Source organism: Sus scrofa, chromosome X (genome assembly GCF_000003025.6).
Source record: "Sus scrofa isolate TJ Tabasco breed Duroc chromosome X, Sscrofa11.1, whole genome shotgun sequence".
NCBI lineage: Eukaryota > Metazoa > Chordata > Mammalia > Artiodactyla > Suidae > Sus > Sus scrofa.
The window spans coordinates 9,937,219-9,959,840 of NC_010461.5; the positions used below are offsets into that span (position 1 = coordinate 9,937,219).

At 40.9% G+C, this 22,622-nt stretch overlaps 1 long non-coding RNA gene across 2 annotated transcripts in view; it reads left to right on the plus strand.

Moving 5' to 3' along the window:
* Nucleotides 1-22,507, plus strand: part of LOC110257721 — a 197,577-nt gene extending 175,070 nt beyond the window's left edge. For both annotated transcript variants that reach the window (XR_002340647.1, XR_002340648.1), the window contains 2 exons: nucleotides 19,277-19,367; nucleotides 19,634-22,507. This is a non-coding gene — a long non-coding RNA (uncharacterized LOC110257721). The remainder of the gene's footprint in view (nucleotides 1-19,276; nucleotides 19,368-19,633) is intronic.

Consider the following 22,622-nt stretch of genomic DNA (forward strand, 5'->3'; position numbering starts at 1 on the left):
CAATTGCAAGTTCAGGTTATCATCTGTACTTCTGGAGGACTAGCTATAGATCAGAGGTTCCATAAACCACCCCCACCCTTGGATTTAGTTAACTTGTTAGAGCAGCTCACAGACTTCAGAGAAACATTTACATACCAGATAGATCACTAGTTTATTACAAAAGGATTTAAGCCAGAGGGAAGGAATACACAGGGCAAGGTATGCGGAAAGGAGAGCTTCCACACCCTCTCTCCAGGCACGCCATTCCCCCTGAGTCATCACATGTTCACCAACCCAAAAGCTCTCTGAACCCCACCTTTTTGGGATTTTATGGACACTTCATTACGTAGTCATGATTGACTAAATCATTGGCCATTAGCAGTCAATTCAACCTCCAGCCCCCTCCTATCCCTGGAAGTCTGGGGGGTGGGACTGAAATTTCCAACCCTCCAGTCACATGATTGGTTCCCCTGAAGCCATAGGTTCTTTCTACGACTGAGCCCATTAACAGAAACTTTAGGAAAAAAAAAAAAAAAAGGAGTTCCTGTTGTGGCTCAGTGGTTAACGAATCCGACTAGGAACCATGAGGTTGCGGGTTTGATCCCTGGCCTTGCTCAGTGGGTTAAGGACTCATTGCCATGAGCTGTGGTGTAGGTCGCAGACGCAGCTTGGCTTGGATCTGGCGTTGCTGTGATGTAGGCCGGTGGCTACAGCTCCGATTGGACTCCTAGCCTGGGAACCTCTATATGCCGTGGGAGCGGCCCTAGAAATGGCAAAAAAAAGACGAAAAAAAAAAAAAGAAACTTCGTTGTGCTTGAAAGGGGCTTATTAAATATCAAGACACCTTTATAAGCTCTTATTACTTGGGAAATTCCAAGGGTTATAGGAGCTCTGTGCCAGAAATGAAGACCAAAAATATATTTCTTATTGTAAACCAAAACATCAGAGTAACTGTGTCTGTTCTTTGGACTTGCCTTTGAACTGGCTGTAGTACCTCAGCCTTCTCCTTGTTAATGCGTTAAGGTCATTAACACGAGTTCGTCTTTATACCTGTATGAAAGGCATGATTTTACCATTTAAAAATTTTCTTTTAACATCCTGTATGGGTCCTTAAACCATGGTTTTGTCACTCCCAAACTGAGTTTGCCTTTTGATGGATACTGAGCCAAAAGACACAACCAAGCCGAAGAGCAGGAGGGAGGAAGGAAGGATTTATTACTTGCAGCAAGTAAGGAGAGCGCCAGGGATCTTTCCCAAAGCACTGTTTTCCTGAACAGGAAAATTAGGGAAACTTTAAGCTAAGGGCACATGGTTATTCATTGAAGGGACTTGAGCAGAGCAGAATTCAGCATATGATTGAGGCAAAGGTTGACAGAGTCCAAGCTTTAGTCTATTGACATCACAAAGGTCAACATCATTATTCCTTAGGGGATCTGGTGGTTGAGTCTCCCAGGGGCATTTGAATTCTGCAAAATAGCTCAAGAAAGTGCTTCAGGCTAATCTTTACCACTGAAACAAGACTGGCAGTTCTTATAACTGATGTATTTTTGCTGTTGTTTCTTCTCTTACCTAATCACAGTCTCTGTTCCTGTATTCTTTTTTCCCTTAAGATCATTGATTATGAAGTCCTGTTCAAGAGCAAGAATAGTGGCCAGGAGTAGACCACAAAATGGCTTAGGCCAGAAATGGCTTCACTTATGTCAAGAAAGTGATTCTCTTTTTCCAGGGAACCCCCTACCCTATCTGCTTACAGTTAGTTTTCATTAAATCAAATCTGGTTTAGTTCCTTGTTATATTTTGCTATCAGTATGAGAGTCTGTGGGTCCCTTCTCCCACCTCCAGCATAGTATATAGTCACACACATAATACACATGCACATACAGCTCCCCAAAATAAGCAATGATTGTTAGCCATAGAATAGTCTAAAATCTGCATTCAAGAAGAGAATAATTTTGGAGTTCCGTTGTCCTCAGTGGGTTAAGAACCTGACCTAGCATTTGTGAGGATGCAGGTTCCATCCCCAGCTTCTCTCAGTGGGTTAAAGATCCAGCGTTGCTGCAAGCTATGGCCTAAGTCTCAGATGCGGCTCTGATTCAGTATTTCCATGGCTATGGCATAGGCCGGTAGCTGCAGCTCCAATTCAGCCTCTAGCCCAGGAACTTCCAAAGGCTGCAAGTGCAGCCATTAAAAACAAAACAAAACCTACGAACAAAACCAGAATAGCATAATGCAGTAGAGGCACAGTTCTGATGATCCAACAAGCAGAACTTGTGCTGTCTCACCTCGAAGGGTCAGAATTTGGGGTTTTTCCCCATATCCAGAAATTCTTCCAAAGTATAGACTACTTGGCTTTCATCTGTACCAGGCTTTGTCAGCCTTAGCACTGTTGACATTTTGAACCAGATAATTCTTAGCTGTGGGGGGCCGTCCTGTACATTGCAGGATGTTTAGCAACATCTCTGGCTCAGTAGCACCCCACCTCCACTCATGACAACCTAAGATATCGCCAAATTTCACAGCAGCGGGGGTCGTGTGGCAAAATCACCCTCAATTGAGAACCACGGATCTATTTCACGAAAAATATCCCTTCCAGAGTAAAGGGAAGATCTTCCCAAAGATAAGCGAATGCAGTCAACTAACATGCATCCACATGGATAGGTCTCAGTCATAGTGCTGCGTGAACACAAAAAGTTGCAGAATGCTTTGCACAGCACAAAACTATTTATGTAAATCTTCAAATTAGAAAACCTTACAGGGGGCGTTGCTTATAGAAACATGCATATGGAGTAAAAGTATAAAACCATTGTCAGGAGAAAGAAACTTGACCTTTCTGGGTTCTTCTGGTTGATCTAAGAATTAAATTGACATAAAGCAGGTTAACAGGAGAAAAAAAAATTAATAACATGTATGCACGAGAGAGACCCAGGAAAACTGAGTAACCAAAATGGCCAAAGCCCTCACCTTAAATGTCAGCCTCAACTAAAGACAAAGGAGGATGTCGAGGATGGCGAGTTAGTTATGTAAGGTCTCCGGGAAAAGCATAGTAAACAAGGGTGATTGTGATCCAGAATTAGACTCTTTCATGGATTAGTCTCTAGAGGTTGGGTCATCCTCCCCTTCCAGACTCAGAGACTGAGACGCCCTTACAGATGGACCTTGCCCTTACAAATGTCAGTGTTTGGTACGAAAAGGCAACTCCTCTTTGGCTTTCCGTGCCCTTCCAGTGTCTGCTGTTTCTCAAAAAATAACCAGTTTAAACCTATTAATATGCCAGAGACATATTTCGGAGTGACAAATTCTGCCCACTGCACCGTGAATATGAAGGTTTCATACCAATTTCATGAATATGGTTGCCACTGGGAAAAAATGGAGGGAATTAGGATAGACTAGGGTTATAAAAGAATATTCAACGGTATCTATAATGTTTTGCTTATTTTTAAAAAGAGCTCAAGGGAGTTCCTCTTGTGGCTCAGTGGAAACAAACCCGACTAATATCCATGAGGATGTGGGTTCGATCCCTGACCTTGCTCAGTGGGGTTAAGGATCCTGCGAGCTGTGGTGTCGGTGGCAGACGTGGCTCAGATCTGGCATTGCTGGGGCATAGGTCACAGGGGTTGAAGCACAACCCCTAGCCTGGGAACTTCCCAATGCTGCAGGTGCAGCCCCCCAAAGCAAAATAAATAAATAAAGTAAAAAGAAATCTGAAACAAATACTGTAAAATGGCATGATTTTTTTCATTCCAGCTAGCAAGGGCATATATGGGTATTATGTTACTCTGCAGACGCTACTGTTTTAGGGGGCAAAATTCATACTGAAATATGAAAACTACAGCTTAAATTTCACATAATGTTCTTTGAAGCTGCGTGTTATTAATTTTGCAATCCTCTTTGTATTATTCATACTGCTGCTTGCCTTCGCCCCTATAGGCAGCTGTGAGCTGGCAGTGTTTCATAGAGCAGCGCCCCGGCTGAGCCTCTAATGACAACCCTAGTACTAAAATGCTCTCACCTTGTGTGGAGCTCTTTATCTTTTCCCTGGATCCTTCCATCTCTCTTCTCATTTGATCTTCACAGCTTCTGTCACCATCAGTCTTGGTCTCCACTCTATTCACTATAGAAATGTCTTCAAAAGGCTTCCGCAAAGCCTTTTCCTGGCAACTGCTTTAGTTTGGGGTCCCCCCCAAAACCGACTCTGAGACGCAATGCCTATTGGGAAGGTGACCCTGGGGAAGTGACAGGGAAGGGAAGGAGGCTGATAAATGGCACATGATAGAGGCGGTAGCAGTTGAGAGCATTGGAGGCTATATCCTGCTGGGGGGACTTGGGGAAACGCCGTAAATACCCCTGAGAGCTCTCCGTGCTGAGAAGCAAGATGTATGGGTTACTCGGCCTCTGACTCCCATCTAGCATTGACTGAGGGCGGCTCCCAGAGATGAGAGCTTTCCATCACGTCTCACCTGCCCACCCTGGAGTCAAGTAAAAGGCCTCAAATACAAAAGCACCGGTGCTTGTAAATTGGCACCACTGGTATGTAGTAGAAGTCCGAGTGCTGGGAGGGTATGGGCAGAGCCCCAAAAATACCTCCTCTGAGGAGTTCCTGTCATGGCTCAGTGGCAACGAATCTGCCTAGCATCCACAAGGACGCAGGTTTGATCCCTGGCCTTGCTCAGTGGGTTAAGGATCCAACGTTGCCATTGAGCTGCAGTCTAGGTTGCAGATGTGTCTCGGATCTGGCATTACTGAGGCTGTGGCGTAGGGCAGCAGCTACAGCTCCGATTTGACCCCTAGCCTGGGAACTTCCATGTGCTGTGGGTGAGGACCTACTATGACACTTTTCCATAGGTACGGCCATAGGATGTCTTATATTTATAGCTTTTTCACAATTATCCCATTCGGTCCTATCAGGAAAGGCATATTCTTATTTGTAATTAGAAAGCTTGACTGAATTGATTAACTTGCCAGAGGCTCTTCAAACTTTTTTTTTTTTTTTACTCAAAGTCCAATAATCTTTAAACTGCGTGGCTCCCATCTCCCTCTAGCAAACTATGGACTGCGAGGCAAATCTGGCCTGTCACCTGTTTTTGTAAAGGAAGTGTCACTAGAACACCGTCACACCCATTGTTTACACATTGTTGCTTTCCTGCTACAACAGCAGAATTGAGTAGTTGCAGAAGTCTGCAAAGTCAAATATATTTACAGTTTGACTTTTGACAAGAAGAGTTTTTCAAACCTCAGCTCTATACCATAAACTAGGAAGAAAGCTCCTATTTTCAAGGATTTTGAGAGCTTCCAGTATGAACAAGTTTGTAGGAACGAAATGCTAATTATTACTCATAAAAAGTCCATTTTTATGACGTGAGTTCGGAGTAAAATAGTTTTTTTAAGAGCCTTTGCAGTTAGAACAAAGAATGGCCATTGCCCTAAAATAGATGTCAAGATCCAAGGAGAAATCTGAGCCACTTTCATCTCCACTGTGAAAGAAATGGTAAATACCTCGTTCAGACCTTGAAAAGAGTGATCTCTTATCTTGCCAGACATCAACTCATTAAAATTTCTGTTGCCAATGATCCAAGATGGCACTCAAGCCTAGTGAAAGGGAGAGCCTTAGGGAATAAACAGTGTCCACCGTGGACCCAGGAAGGGATAATGGGGGCCAGAATTGAATGCAAAAAGCAAGCACAGCTACCTGTCCGGGGATGGGAGGAGAAAAGAACAAGAAGAAAGGAAACACCTGACGAGCTAGTCAGAGCCGGCTTCCCTCCCTGTGATCCCGGGGAGATAAGGAAGGCTGATGGAAGAGAAATAGACCCCCAGTGGGAAAAATGAAGCTGGTGCCTTTGATTCTTACTAATTGCGTTAAGTCTGGAAGGTGTCTGAAACTGACTGCCTTTTTCTTTTTTAATCAATAGATTTTGTTTTTTAGAATTTAGATTTAGGTTTACAGAAAAATTGAGCCAATAGTACAGAGAGTTCCCCTGTATCCTGGCCCCCTCCCCCTCACAGTTTCTCCTTTTATGAAGGTCTTGCTAAGGGTGTTGCATTTGTTACAGTTAATAAACCAATACTGATCCATTGTTATTAACTGAAGTCCATGGTTTCCTCCATAGCTCAAGGTTCACTCTTTGTGTTGTACAGTTCTGTGCGTTTTGACAAATGCACAATGTCATGTGCCCATCATTACAGTATTGTATAGAATAGTTTTACCCCCCCCCAAATGTCCCCATGCTTCACCTACTTATACTTCCCCTTCCATCCCCACCCTGCCCCCGACCTGGTCCCCTGACAACCACTCATCCTTAGACTGGCTGTAGTTTTGCCTTTTCCAGAATGTCATAGAATTATTCAGCATGTAGCCTTTTCAGACTGGCTTTTTTCACTTAGCAATATACATTTAAGGCTTCTCCATGTCATTTCATGGCTTGATAGTTCAATTTTTAATCAATGAATTCTACTCCATTGTATGATTGTGTTAAATTTCATTTACCCATTCACCTACTACTGCAAGGTATCTTGGTTGCTTCCAGCTTTGGGCAATTAAATGATCTATTCCTCTTTGTGTGAGTTTTGGTAGATTGTGTCTTTTTTTTTTTTTTTTTCACAGCCGCACAAGTGGCATATGGAAGTTCCCAGGCTAGGGGTCGAATAGGAGTTGAATCTGCCCGCCTACATCCCAGCCATGGCAACGCCAGATCTGTGACCTACACTGCAGCTCATAGAAACACTGGATCCTTAACCCACTGAGCAAGACCAGGGATCGAACCGACATCCTCATGAGTACTCGTCAGGTTCTTAACCCCCTAAGACACAATGGGAACTCCTAGATTGGTCTTTGAAGGAACTGGTCCATTTCATCTGAGTTAACAAATCTGTGGGCATAGAATCATTCATAATATTCCTTCATGTCCTTTTCATGTCCTTGAGATCAATAGTGAAGGCTCTTCTTTCATGTCTTTTATTACTAATTTGTTTCTTCTTTTTGTCTTGATTAGCCTGGCTTAGGGTTTATCAATTTTATTGATCCTTTTGAAGAACCAGCTTTTGGTTTTGTGGATATTTTTCACTTGTTTTTCTATTTTCAATATCATTAATTTCTGTTGTAATTTTTACAATTTCTTTTCTTCTGCTTGCTTTAAGTTTATGTTGCTCTTCTTTCTCTAGCTTCCTAGAGTGGAAGCTTAGATTTATAGATTTTAGATCTTTTTTCTTTTCTAATATACACATTCAGTGCTATAAGTTTTTCTGAGCTCTGCTTTTGCCACATCCTACATATTTTGATAAGTTGTATTTTCATTTTCATTTAGTTCAAAATATTTTAAAATGTCTCTTGATAATTCTTTGACACAGGCACTATTTAGAAATGTATGTTTAATCTCCAAATGTTTGGGGATTGTCTAGCTGTTGTTCTGTAATTGACTTATAGTTTAGTTTGACTGTCATCCGAGAGCAGGCATTGTATAATTTCTGTTCTTTCAAATTTGTTACAGTGTGTTTTATGGCCCAGAATGTGGCCTTTCTTGGTTAATGTTCCGTAGAAGCTTGAAAAGAGTTTATATTCTGCTTTGTTAGATGAAATATTCTGTAAGTGTCAATTAAATCCAATTAATTTGTGGTGTTCTTCAGTTCAACTGTGTCCTTAATGATTTTCTGCCTGCTGGATCTGTAATTACTGATAGAGCAGCGTTGAAATCTCCAACTCTATAATAAGGGATTTATCTATTTCTCCTTGCAGTTCTGTCAGTTTTGCCTTCCATATTTTGAGGCTCTTTTGTAAGGTGCAGACATAATAAAGATGATTATGTCTTCTTGGAGAACTTACCCCTTTATCATCATGTAATACCCTTCTGTATCCCTGATAACTTTCTGAAGTTTGCTTTGATATTGCCACTTTGACAATTAGTATTGCTACTCCAGCTTTCTTTGGATTAGTGTTAGCATGATATATCTTTATCGCTTCACTTGTACTCTGTCAGGGTCTTGATACTTAAAAGGAGTTTCTCTAAATATAATAGAAAACATATATTTGGGTCTTGCTTTTTTTTTTTTTTTTTAATATGCCCTGACAGTCCCTGCCTTTTAATTGGTATACCTAGATCATTGACATTTAAAGTAATTATTGATATAATTGGATTAACATCTCCATGTTTATAACTGTTTTCTACTCATCACACTTGTTCTTTCTTTCTGTATTATCTTCCTCTCTTTGTTTCTACCTTGTCTGGTTTTAACTGAACATTTTATATGAACCCATTTTCTCTCTTCTGCTAGCATATCAATTACACCTCTTTCAAAAATTTTTTTTAGGTCTTGCCCTAGAGTTTGCAATTTATGTTTACAGCCAAGCTAAGTGCACTTTCAATAACACTATACCATGTGGCAGGTAGCTCAGGTACCTTATAACAGAGTGTTTCCAGTTGTTTCTGTTTCATACCATTACTGTCATTCCTTTCACTCACCCATAAGCTGTAATATCCAATACATTGTTGCTATTATTGTTAATTTGAACAGTTGCCTGTTAGATTAATTAAAAATAAGAAAAATAGATTTTACTTTACCTTCATTTATTCCTAACACTCTTCCTTTCTTTCAAGTCAGATCTGAGCTGCTGACCTATATTATTTTCCTTCTTTCTGACTAACTTTTTTGAACATTTCTTGCAAAGCAGATCCATTGGCAACAAATTCCTTCAGTTTTTGTCTTTTTTTTCTCCTTCATATTAGGATAAATTAGGATAATTTTGCTGGGAAAAATTTTTTCAAGCTTTTTTTTTTCTTTCAGCACTTTAAATATTTCACTCCATTCTTTTCTTGTATGCATGGTTTCTGATAAAAAAGTCCAATGTAATTCTTTTCCTTGCTCCTGTATAGCTAAGTTTCTCCCTTCTCATTTGATTTATTTTCTCCTTATCTTTTTGCAGTTTAATTATGATATATGTATATATGATATGATGTAGATCTGTGTGTATATATATAGTTTTTTTTATAGTGATTAGTGTTTTTTGAGCTTCCTGGATCTGTGCTTTGGTGTATGTCATTAATTTTAAAAAAGTCTGAGCTATTATTACTTCAAATATTTCTTCTGCTGTTTTTTCTTTTTCTTTTCCTTCTTTATTCCCATTATGTGTATGGTATACTCTTGGATATTCTGTTCTGTTTTGCTATCCTTTTCTTCACTTTCCCTTTCAGCTTGTGAAATTTCTATTAAAGTATCATCAAGCTCACTATGTACATTTCCAACCTCCTGATGAGCCCTCAAAGGTATTCTTCATTTTTCTCACTGTGTTTTGATTTCTGGCATTTTTTTTTTTTTTTTTTTTGGTTGCACCCAGGGCATGCGGAAGTTCCCAGGCCAGGGATCAAACCTGCACCGCAGTGACCTCAGCATAGAGATGGTATTATATTACCCAATTGTTCTCACCCATTGTCTACTTTTTCCATTACATCCTGTCCTGATTCAGCATCACTCGGGATACTTCAATTCAGTTCTGATGTTAACTACCTGAGATAACATCGGATCTCACCATTTAAGTGCTCAGTCCTTCACAAGACTGCTCCTACTCCAGACACCAACCGCAAGTGGGGTCTCCAGACTCCCTGCACTCCTGATCAACTGGCTGTCAATTTGGGGGTTTCCCACAACCCCTTCAGTTTCAACAGTTCTCCAGAATAACTCCCTGAACTCACCGAAAGTGCTATAGTTAGAAGTCCATTTTATTATACAGGACGCACAAGAGACAAGGTCTGGGAGGGCCCTGGATGCAGAGCTTCCAAGCCCTCTCCTGTGCGTAGTCAGGGTAAATCCCCCTCCCCGTACATCAGTGTGTTCCCCAGCCAGGAACCACTGTGACGCTTTGGTGTCCAGAGTTTTTCATGGAGTCGCATTACAAACGCAGGATTGAGCAAATCTTTGGCCACATGATTGAACCCATTCTCCAGCTCCCTTCCCTTCTCCGAAGGACAGACTGGCCCATAGTTCCAGCCTTCCAATCATACGGTTGGTCTTTCTGGTCATCAGGTCCCATCGGAAGCTAGTCAAGTCCCTACCATTAGTTGCCTCCTTATCATAACAAAGACATTCCTATCACTCAGGAAATCCCAAGGGTTTTTGAAGCTCTTTGGCAGGAATCAGGGACAAAGACTAGATCAATTCTTTATTACACCACAGATCCCTTAACGTATTAATCACAGTTATTGTTAAGGTGCTTATCTTATACTTGCAAAATCTGTCATATCTGAGTCTGGTACTAATGTTTGCTCTATGTCTTCAGAATGTAAATTTTTCTTGCTTTTTAACATACCTCAAAACTTTTTGTTAAAAGTGATCATGCTGTATCTGGTAATAGGAACTCAGGTGAAAGCAGCCTTTTAATGTGAAATTTTATAGAACTCTGCATAGGAGCTGGGCTATATTTGGTGGGTTTTGTGTGTGTGTGTGTGTTTACTATAGCTGTGAATACCATTGTCTTTCTCTAGTTTTCTTTTTGTTCTTTTTCCTGCTTCTGTATTATCTTTAGTGTTCCCTAAAAACACCTTCTTAAATAGAGTCTGTGTCTTAGAGGTCTCTCAGATGAAATCACTCTTATTATCCCGGAGTCCTGCCAAGGTGGTGCTCAGATATTAAGGAGGGGAAGCCCCCTATTATCTTATAATGAAATCTCAGTTTTTTGGGAGTTCTCTGGTGCTCTGGTGGTTAGGACTTGACACTTTCACTGCTGCATTCCAGGTTCAATCCCTTGTCTGGGGACTGAGATCCCACATCAAGCCACCGCTCCCTGCAGCCAAAAAACAAACAAACAAACAAACAAAAAACACCAAAAACAACAAACCAAAAAACAAACTCATTCTTTTTAGGAGGCCTGAATTATTGAGCTATGACCTTCAGAAGCCTGTCTTTCTTTCTTTCTTTCTTTCTTTCTTTCTTTCTTTCTTTCTTTCTTTCTTCCTTCCTTCCTTCCTTCCTTCCTTCCTTCCTTCCTTCCTTTTTCTTTCTTCCTTCCTTTCCTTTCCTTTCTTTCTTTGCTTTTTATGGCTGCACCTATGCAGGTTCCCAGGTGAGGGACCTAATCAAAGCTACAGATGCCAGTCACAGCCAGAGCCACAGCAAAGCAGGATCTGAACTCTGTCTGCAACCTACACCACAGCTCATGGCAGTGCTGGGTACTTAACCCACTGAGCAAGGCCAGGGATCAAACCCACATCCCCATGGATCCTAGTTGGGTTCGTTAGCACTGAGCCACAACGGGAACTCCCAGAAGCATTTCTTACCTTTTTCCCCCTCTCATGTTATGTGAAGCAGGAAGGCTATAGGGGACTGGAATTGCCTAATTTCCCTTCCCCTTGATCAGATTAGGCTCTAGTAGTTTTTCTTGAGGGCAATTCTTTGCTACAGAAAACAGAACCCCCTGGGCTTATTCTTAAATGGTTACTTTCCCCCTCCCCCTACCTAAAGGAGTGGCGATGTTTTTCTCATATTCGCTCTTGGTAGAACTCCTGGAGGTAAAACCCACAAAAGTGTGGAAGGCCCCCTAAAACTGGGCCACCAGGAGTTAACGTTCCTTAGTCTGTACCAGCCTTCAGCAATTTACCAACTATCATTTAAGTGTTCTAACTAGTTTGGCTCCAGAGGTCTCTGCTCTTGGTAAGCTGTGATGCTCTGTCTTTATGTACCTTCACAGTTTTCAGGGTAGCGATTTTCCCTGTGACCTCACTTCTCTGTTAGGTCCAACATCGTTGTTGATTTTCAGTTTGTTTTTTTGGTTGTGAGCACAAGAGTGATAAGGTCCTTACATGTCAGAGCTAATCAGGAGGCACAATCTGTGCACACCTAGAGGCAGGCATGCTGAAATCCATGTGTAATTAGCCTGTAGCCCGTGGAGGTGAGGCATTTTGATAATTGACAGCAGCCACTGACCCTTTCACAAAACCAACTTTTCAGGTAAAGTTGCATTCTGCAAATAAAATATGTTGCTGAGTAATTGCTCAAATTAAAACTTTCAAAAGAGGGATTTTTTTTTTTTTTTTTTTTTTTTTCCATTTCTTGGGCCGCTCCCGAGGCATATGGAGGGTCCCAGGCTAGGGGTCCAATCGGAGCTGTAGCCGCTGGCCTACACCAGAGCCACAGCAACTCAGGATCTGAGCTGAGCCTGTGACCTACACCACAGCTCACGGCCACGCCAGATCCTTAATCCACTGAGCAAGGGCAGGGACCGAACCCGCCACCTCATGGTTCCTAGTCGGATTCGTTAACCACTGCGCCACGACGGGAACTCCCACATCGTGTTTTTGATTTTTCGTCTTCCTGTAATCCAGTGCTTCTCATCTGGGGACAGCTTCATTTCCGAGGGGACATTTGGTGATGTCTAGAGGCATTTCTGGTTGTCCCAACTGGGGGTGGGTGGTGCTACTGGTGTCTGTGGGTGGAGGATACTGCTAAACATCCTCTAATGCACAGGAAAGTTTGTCACAACAAAGATGTAGCCACAAATTCTTTGGTCCAAAGTATTAGCAGTGCTGAGCTACAGAAACCCTGCTGTAACCTGAGAAATTAACCACCCTGGCCCGTCTCCTCAGCTAAACTGGAATCCTTTTTTAATGTATAGCCGATTTACAGTGTTTCTTCAGTTTAGGTTGTACAGCAAAGGGACCCAGTCATACAGAGTTCCCTGTGCTGTACAGTAGGACCCCATTGCCCGGCCATTCCATTCGTGTTTTTGGTTTGTTTGTTTTGTTTTTTTCTTTAGGGCTGCACCCTCGGCACATGGAAGTTCCCAGACTAGGGGTTGAAGTGAAGTTGCAGCTGCCGGCCTAGGCCACAGCCACAGCCACGCCAGATCTGAGCCGCATCTGCCATCTATACCACAGCTCACGGCAATGTCAGATCCTTAACCCACTGAGTGCAGCCAGAGTTCAAACCCACATCCTCATGGATGCTAGTCAGGTTCCTTACTGCTAAGCCACAGCAGGAACTCCTAGTATCCATTCTTTTCTTTCTTTTTTTTTTTTTTTTTGCGCATCCTTTACAAATGTAAGTTGCATCCACCAACCCCACAAACCAGAATCTTGATGATCTTATTTTTCTTTATTGATTTTTGTATTTTAAGGATAGTACTTCTCTTTGGATTTTTTTTTCTTAAGGCCTAAGAAGTTAGTCTTGAAATCCTCCTTCATAAAGCCTACAGGTCAATGATTCGTAATCTTACCTAGTAACTAGAGGCCTACTAGATGCTGGAGTCTGAGAATTGAATACTCTTGCAAAAATTACAATCTGCTGGAGTTCCCATCGTGGCTCAGTGCTTAATGAATCCGACTAGGAACCATGAGGTTGCAGGTTCGATCCCTGGCCTTGCTCAGTGGGTTAAGGATCCGGCATTGCTATGAGCTTTGGTGTAGGTTGCAGATTCGGCTTGGGTCCCGCATTGCTGTGGCTCTGGTGTAGGCCGGAGGCTACAGCTCTGCTTGGGTCCCTAGCCTGGGAACCTCCATATGCCGCAGGAGCGGCCCTAGAAAAGACAAAAGACAAAAAAACAAACAAAAAACCCAAACATTACAATCTGCTCAGCCTGCAGGTTATATGAGTGAAAAATAATAATAACACAAAGTAACTCCAAATTAGAGCTACAGATGAAAGTGTGGAAATAGCCTTGGTGGTGGGATAGGAATCGTCATCTCTGAGCTACTGAGCTGCAGATGTTGTTCAGAGCTGCTTTCCTCCTGAATCGTCATAACAGTCTCACCAGAAAACCTTGTTCTCATCAAATAAAACAGTCCGGAAGACAACATAGTGGTACCTTGAGGAGTTTTCCCCCCTTCTTGTCAATAAGTCTAATATAGACCTTGGAGAAATTTATAAGCTACAAAATGTCTACAGAGGCATGTAAAAATCACCCATCATTTCACTCTCATAGTTAACCATTTAGTGTATTACTTTGCACCTTGCTTTTGTATGTATAATGCATTTTAAATATAATTGAGTTTATTATATCTATATCTATATCTATCAATCTATCTATCTATCTATCTATCTATCTATATATATATATCTCACATAGCTTTTCCTTTCAATACAATGTTATTTCATGGGCATTTTTGCAGGTCAGCCAATATTTTGTAAAGTACTTTTTTTTTTTAATTAAGAAATTTTTTTTGGTGGCCACACCTGCAGCATATGGAGGTTCCCAGGCTAGGGGTCTAATTGGAGCTACAGCTGCCAGCCTATACCACAGCCACAGCAATGCCAGATCTGAGCTGCGTCTGCGACCTACACCACAGCTCAGGGCAATGTTGGGTCCTTAACCCACTGAGCAAGGTCAGGGATGGAACCTGCATCCTCACAGAGACAACATGAGGTCCTTAACCTGTTGAGCCACAATAGGAACTCCTTCTAAAGTATTTTTAAATGGTTGTGTACGCTTCATGTTGTGACTATTTCATGTTTAACCTTTCACTTTGATGTGTGGCAACAATTACCTGTATAAAACAAAACAAAAAATAAAAAAAGAGAACAAAAATACTTGAATAGCACCAAACACCAAGCTTCAACGACAAAAGACAAATACTACCAGCAAAGCAAAAGATAAATACATCTTTGACTTTCCGTCACATCAAAGGGTAAAGTTAATTCATATATCAGGACCTATCAAATAGAGGCCACCCCAGTAGCATGGCCCACATCCCAAATCTACAGCCACATCAGCCTAGGCTTAGGAGAAAGAGCTTTCAAGGAAACCGAACACACTACAATCACAATCCTCCAGCTCAACTTCACTCACTCCCCTTACCCTGGAAAATAGGATTTGCCCATCTTGTAAGGAAATCTGCAGCCTCGAGGCCAGTTGTGTGCTGATTACACCTTGCCTTTTCCAATATTGTCTAAAACTCTTCCCATAATCCTTCAGGAAGCGTGCTCTGCTCTTGGGAGGCACCATACCCCAACTCCATGCATTGTTTTCCCTTGAATGAAGGACCTCACACTTGATACTAAATTGTTTTGATTGTATCATTTGACAATAGCAATGCTGGGTTTTATAAATATCTGTTAAGTCTTATGCAAATCCACGTACAGTGGTGTTGATGTACACTGTGCCTGAAAATCTCATTGTTTTTGTGTCTGCTTATTAAAAACAGAGAGGATAATGAAGTTAAGTAATCATAAGTAGGGTTTCGGTTTTAAAAGTAGTATGCTTAGACGTGGCAGCTAGTTTTGTTTGTGTCTGTGTGGTTTTTCTTGATTTTTTAAAAAGTATGGTGGTATTGGAGTTCCCGCCATGGCTCAGTGGGAACGAATCTGACTAGCATCCATGAGGATGCAGGGTCTATCCCTGGCCTTGCTCAGTGGGTAGGATCCGGCTTTGCTGTGAGCTGTTGGCGTAGGTCGCAGACACGGCTTGGATCCCCTGTTGCTGTGGCTGTGGTGTAAGCCAGCAGCTGTAGCTCTGATTTGACCCCTAGCCTGTGAACCTCCGTATGCCATTGGTGCAGCCCTAAAAAAAAGACAGAAAAAAAAGTATTGTGGTATGGTGATTTATAAGAAATATATATATATATTTATAAGAAATATAAAATATATTTTATATATTTATAATATTTATAAATATATAATTTATTTATAATATATAGATTTATTTATAAGAAATATATATTTGGTCATTCAGATAACCAAAATGTATTTCTTGTCTTTGTCCAAGGTTTCTGGCTCTCATGTCCCCAAACGTTTGGAATATCCTGAGGTTAACAAGCTATGGGAACATCTTTTGTTAAAATACCCCATCTCCGGTCCTCAGTTCCAGAAATCCTTTCAGAGCCTCAAAGGCAAAATGGGTGTCTCTTGTTATGCTAAATAATTCCTTTACATCACAACTGGATTTATGTTAAGGAGGTGATTTTTGTAAAGCTCCTAAGAGGGGGGTTGGTTGCCAGGGGAACCAACCTTAATTAGGGGGTTGGAACTCTGAGACCCACCCACTAATTTCTAGGGAGAGGAAAGAGGGGCTAGCTAGCAGCTGATAGTCAATCGCCAATGTCCAATGAGTGACTCTGTCATGCTTGTTTAATGAAGCCGACATGAAAACCCAAAAGGATGAGATTTGGGGGGCTATTGGGTTGTTGAATACACAGAGATGCTGGGAGAGGGCGGGCTTGGAGAGGGCTTGGGAGTTCTGCACCCCTTTGCCATACCTTGCCCTCAGCCTCTCATCCACTGTGGTTGTTGCTGAGCTATATCCTCTTGTAATACACCAGTGGTCTAGTAAGTAAAATGTTTTTCTGAGTTCTGGGAGCTGCTCTAGCAAAGCTATCAAACACAAGGAGAGGGTCATGGGAACCTCTGATTTATGAAGAGTCAATCAGAAGCACAGAGAACAATCTGGGCTGCATTTGGCACCAGCAGTGTGAGACTGAGCCCCTAACCTATGGGATCCAGTGCTATCTCCTGGTAGACAGTGTCAGAATCGAATTAAATTTGTGGGACACCCAGCTGGTATGGGGAACCCTGCCGGCCCCCCACAACGTTGTAATTGGTCTTAGAACCTTAAGTACCACAATAGTCATTTTACTATCAACTCCAGGAGTTCTAAGCTTATTACATAAAATAAAACTATTATTAGGATTTGTACTAATATATGATATATGCATCATGTATAATAACAACTTTATAGTATTGTGATTATATTGAGGGAATAGTCAAGACATGAGATATGTAAAATACAGGATTAATTTTGGAAGTCATTTTGGTCATGGCCTGAGAGGGTGCAAGCCTGCTAAAGACAAGAGTCCTTAGCGTTTCCCCGTGGCTCAGCAGTTTAAGGATCCAGTGTTGTCACTGCTGTGGCTTGGGTTCAATTCCTGGTCCAGGAACTTCTACATGCCTCAGATGGGGCCAAAAAAAGAACAGGGGTCCTTGCTGAATCAGGAAGTGCTATAGCTGGAAGCCCAAATGCCAGCAGCGCCCAGCTATCTATTGTCACCTGGTAGATGCTGATAAACACAGAGAGGCAAGCTCTTGAGTTGCTCTTTCTCCACCTTGCTAGTAAATCTGACTGTAAAACATTTTCTCTCGTAGAGTCAAAATAGAAAAGGAAAGCCCCATGTGAATCTGACCCCAGAAGTTCTGAACATAAAAACCCAGTTGGTAGCATGTTATAATTTTAAAGCATATTTAATTCCCTGCCAAGCAGGAAATAATTTCACGTGAATTCAACCAGTGCCCGGAGCACGATCACTACTAGCAAAGAAGATAGTCTTTTTCATTTGGAAAAAGGAAAGTGAGAGAGGTGAGAAGTAGGTTTAGGAGACAGACGGTGGCTTAAGGGACAGTCCCTGTTGGTGCCTTAATTTGGCACCAGTATTGTTTCTCATGGCTGATGGCTGACCTTGGTGGGTGGAAATGGGGAGTAGATAAGACTAATCCTTAAGAAATATGGGAGTTCCTATTGTGGCTCAGTGGGTTAGAAACCTGACTAGTATCCATGAGGACGTGGGTTCGATCCCTGGCCCTGCTCAGTGGGTTAAGGATCCGGTGTTGTCATGAGCTGTGGTGTAGGTCACAAATGCGGCTCGGATCCCCTTTGCTGTGGCTGTGGTGTAGGCCAGCAGCTGCAGCTCCAGTTGGAAACTTCCGTATGTCACAGGTGCGGCCCTAAAAAAACAAACAAAAAAAAAAAATTTTTTTTTCTTTGTAAAAAGGAAATGATGGTCTGTCAGTTTTACTTAGTGTTTATAATCTCCGTGGTCCATTTACCTTAGTTTTCTATTATCTAGAAGCATTTCAGAAAAGTGAAGGTGCAAGGCGAAATAAAGAAGTTTGAAGCTGAAAGCAACCCTATCATGAAAAAAAATAGCCTTTATTAATTGCATTTGCTTCTCTCAGCCTCTGGACAATCTGAAGGACACAGGCATCAAAATTGCCATCACATAGAGCTTTTTATTTTTCCAGAATCTTTGTACAATTGGCTCCCATACTGTGGACCTAAAAAGAGGGCATGTAGAGTGCTGTTTCTTTCTCTTGACATTTTACTTGATTTTCAAAGGAATGGTGGTTAAGAACTTAATGAAATTTAAATATGGTTACTGATAGAAATTTAGATTATCACAAAAAGCTCAATAGGAAATTTGTATGGTCAGGAAAATAAAAGATTTTTTCTGGTGGATGGGGCCAGATATATGTATATCTCTCTATATTTCTGTATAAGTGTACTTTTTGATGGTGTCTAGTAATATTTAACTTTTTTAAGAATCAAATTTGTCAACTTTGGACATATTGAAATTACATAAGTCCCTCATCACCTGATCAACATTAATATTACATTTAGTAATTTGTAATGGAAGTGTTTACCCATTTTTTCATTAAGTATATAAATTTGGAAAAATAATACATTTTAAGGCCTATGTAGAGCCAACTGACACATTCCTTCATCCGCAAAAGTCACATCACATTCATGAGAAGGCAAGATTGTGTTTGTCATATGTAGTAGTGCCTCTCTCTGTTCATTCATTACTTTATTCATCAGTACATCCTGGTACGTGCATAAAGGAAAGCCCTGCTGTGAGGCACTTGCCAATTTCTGTAGTGTAAATACTCTGTCATGGCCCAGTTCAAAATCATTCAACACTGAGTTCCGGAATTGACAATAATTGGCTCTCAACGTTAAGGACTGGCTTGAGCATTCTCCTGCCCGTAACCAGGAAAGAAGGGAATGTTCAGGGAAATTCAGCTGCTTAGAATGTTCACATAAAGGGTGAGAGGCGAGGACAGGGGCTGAGGCTGGCGAGAGAGGCTGAAGTCAGAGCCAGAAGTCTCAAATGTCTGTCTATTCAAGAGATTCAGCGACTGTAGGATTTGGCAGATGGTCAGGTAAGAGAGGATAGTGGCTCTCACCATTGTAGTGACCATAGTATTTTGAAGGAATCCAGGGAAGAAGTGTTGATATTCCTAATCATGGTAGTGCCCATGGGATTTTGTACACATCCAGGTAAGAAATGAGGATGTTCCTGCCTAGGTAGTAAACATAGAATATTGAAGTTATACAGGTAAAAACATGATCAGTCTAACCAGGGGAGTGACCATGGTATTTTGTAATATCTGGTTAAGAGTTAATGGTAGCCTTAACTACAGTACTGAAATGGGGATTTCTCAGGTAAGCAGAAAGAAGCTGAAGCTGTCCCTTTCCATATTAATGAACCTGGTATTGCGTGGTAGTCCAAGTGTGATGTGAACCTAACCACAGAAGCAACCATGGGATTTTTCAGGGGTTTAGTGAAGAGCTGATGGAGTCCTTAACTATGAAATTGATGATGGGATTTTGCAGGTACGCAGTCAAGAGATGATAATGATTTTAACCACAGTAGTGAACAATGGAAGAAGATATATCCCTAGCCATCTGATTTTCAGAAATAGAGGTAAGCAAAGTTGGTGTCCCCAACACGTGTTGGTACCATGTGGTTTTGTGTTTTTTGTTTTTTGGGCTTTTATTTTTGCAACTATTCGGGAAAAAAATGATACTGGCTTATGAATACTATTATAATAGCTGTGAGGTCTACTTTAACCAGTTTTCTAGTTTAGAGATAATGTGTGCTTGACCTTAAGAATAAATGGGAGATTTGCAAGTCTCCAAGTCACTGAGCATAATGTTCTCTGCCACAGTATTGACATGAGATGTTTATAGGTGCAAGGTCAAGAGATGATGGTGCCTGGAACAACAGTGTTAACCTTCAAGTTCTGCCAGTGTTCAGGTAGCAGTGATGGACCCATAAAGGTGGAAGTGATGAAAGGTATTTGCCTGTGTCCCAGTAAGAAAAATTGTGTCCTTAAATATATCTGTCACAGTGTGTTTTTTTTTAGATTCCTGTCAGAGGATCATAATGACTCTAATAATGGTGGTTAATGGGACTTTACTGGTATCCAGTGAGTGATTATGTGAGTCCTAGCATGCTATAGCCCCTTCTGACCTTCAGAAATCTATGTAAATGGTGATGGAGTCCCTAACTATGTTTTGTGTTACTATGTTTTGTTTTGTTTTTGCAGATATTCAGGTAAGAAATTTTATTGTTCTCACACATACTACTAAAAATTAGCCCTTACTGTTTACTAGTTTAGAGATCATTTGTTTCTAACTCTGGTCAAGACTGGGGGATTTGTAAGTTTTGAGGTAAGTTATCATGCATAGTTGTCTCTCATCTTAGTATTGACTATGGGGTTTTTGTAGGTATCCAGTCAAGAGACTGTAGTATGGGCCTAGATATCCTGCATGTATCCAGGTAAAGTTCATAGTTTCTCTAATGCTGGTAGTTCCCATGAGATGTTGCATTATCTAGATTGAAAAAAGCGTGTCCCTAGCTTTGGTAATTGCCATGGGTCTTACAGATTCCACTCATGGTAAAAAATTAACAATGAAAATTAACAATGGTAGTGAACATGGGACTTTGCTGGTAGAGAGATAAGAGATGGTGTGAGCATTTGCATATTAGAGATCTTCAGATTTCCAGATAGCTAGGTAAAAGATGATGGTACTTGTAATATTTTTGGTTACACAGGGGTGTTTTGTTTTGATTTGATTTTTTCATAGATATGTAGGTGAGTTCTTTGCTAAAATATAGGTAAGAAATGGTGTGACATTTACATATTAGAGACCATGTGAATTTCAGATATCTAGGTAATTGTTGGTGGTAATCATACCTCTGCTGATCTATTTTTAGGTTTGCAGGGAAGAAATTAATTTGCCCACCAATATTAGTAAGCATGAAATTTTATATATTCTTGTTCAGAGGTAGTATGTGTTTTATACTCCTAGTGATGGATCAATAAGATAGAAATCCAGGTAATTTATCATACCATCCATCATGTGTTATTGACCATGGGATTTTTGCAGGTATCCCTTTTAGAGAGGAATGTATCTCCTACTAGGGTTTAACCTCCCCAGCTCTACAAGTACCTAGGTGGTATTGATGAATAGCAAACAAAGAAATGATCAAGGGAATTTGCCGATGTCCAGGTAGTATAAGACTAGTACTAAACACATATTTCACAATGTGCTTTTCATATTCCTTTCAAGAGGTTAGGATAAGCCTAACAATGGTCGCTAATGGGGGACATTGCAGGTATCCAGGTAAGTGATGACATAGGCTTAAGCCATAGCAGAAGCCATTTGATCTTCATATAAGCAGGTTAATGATGACAGTGTCCCTAACAGTTGTTGACATGTTTGTTGGTTTTGCAGATGAGGAAATTTAAAAAATAATTGAGTGTTAGAAATCATGAGTTCTCACTTTTTGTATTTTTGAGAAATTTTTTGTTTAACCCTATGGGTTTTGAGGAGTTGCTGTATCTAGGTAATAATGATGATGTTCCTCACCAGACTACCATTCATGGGGTTTTTGTGGGTATCTGGTTTTCATCTGACAACAGTGTTGACCTTGGGGTACTGTATCAGGTAAAGCTTATATGTTCCATAATGATAGAAGTGACCAAGGTTATTTGCAGGTATTCTGGTAGAAAAGGTTCTCTTTAACACATAGTTCATAATGTGTTGTCTTATTCCTGTCAAGATATGGTGAAACTAACAATGAGCTTTCACCTGGGACTTTTCTAATCCTCAGGTGAGTGGTGATGTGGGTTTCCACACTACAAACCTTGTGATCATCACAAGTCTAAGTCAGCGATGATGGTGTCCCTAATACTTGTGTTGCTATGATTTTTCCCCAGGTATCACGTAAGTACCCAGGTAAGAAATCGTATGACACTGACAATGTATGTATTGCTAGTATACAGGTAAGAAATTATATTACATTTACACATTAGAGACCTTCTTATTTTTCAGACATATAGGTCATCAATAATGGTGTCAAGAACTCTTATACTAACATTGTTTTTTGACAGGTATATAGGTAAGAAATTAATTTTACTGAATTTGTGTCTAAGATGTGTATTAGAGTGTTGAGGGACTGCCATATCCACATAATGATGAGGGTTTTCCCCAGCCCTGTAGTACCTAGGATTTTTGCAAGTACCTAGTCAGTAGGGGATATTGTTACTAACAAAGGTATAATCAGTGGGATACAACAAGTATCTAGATGGAGTTAACGGATCTTGCAGTGAAGGAAGCCACCACCTTTATATATAGGCATCCAGGAAGAAAAAGATGTATATATAGAAACATTTGTAACAATGTGTTTGTCATTTTAGTCAAGAGCACATGATGAACTTTACCATGGCTCTTTACAGAGATTTTTCTGGTAGCCAGGTAAGTGATAATATGGGCCTGAACCAGGGCCCACAGACCATCTGATCTTCAGATACCTAAGTAAGGGACAACAGTGTCCCTGACCCTTAATGTGTTTTTTATTATAGCTATTTAGATAAGAAGTGATAGAGTCCTTACCATTTCTAGAACTTATGAGATTTCATGTTTTATATTTGAGAGAAAGTCTGTTGTACCCTCCTGGTATCTGTTTATACCATATACCAGGTAATATGGTATAACACCTGTTACCATATATATTTTTTTTTTTTTTGTCTTTTTGCTATTTCTTTGGGCCGCTCCCACGGCATATGGAGGTTCCCAGGCTAGGGGTCGAATCGGAGCTGTAGCCACCGGCCTACGCCAGAGCCACAGCAACGCAGGATCCGAGCCGCGTCTGCAACCTACACCACAGCTC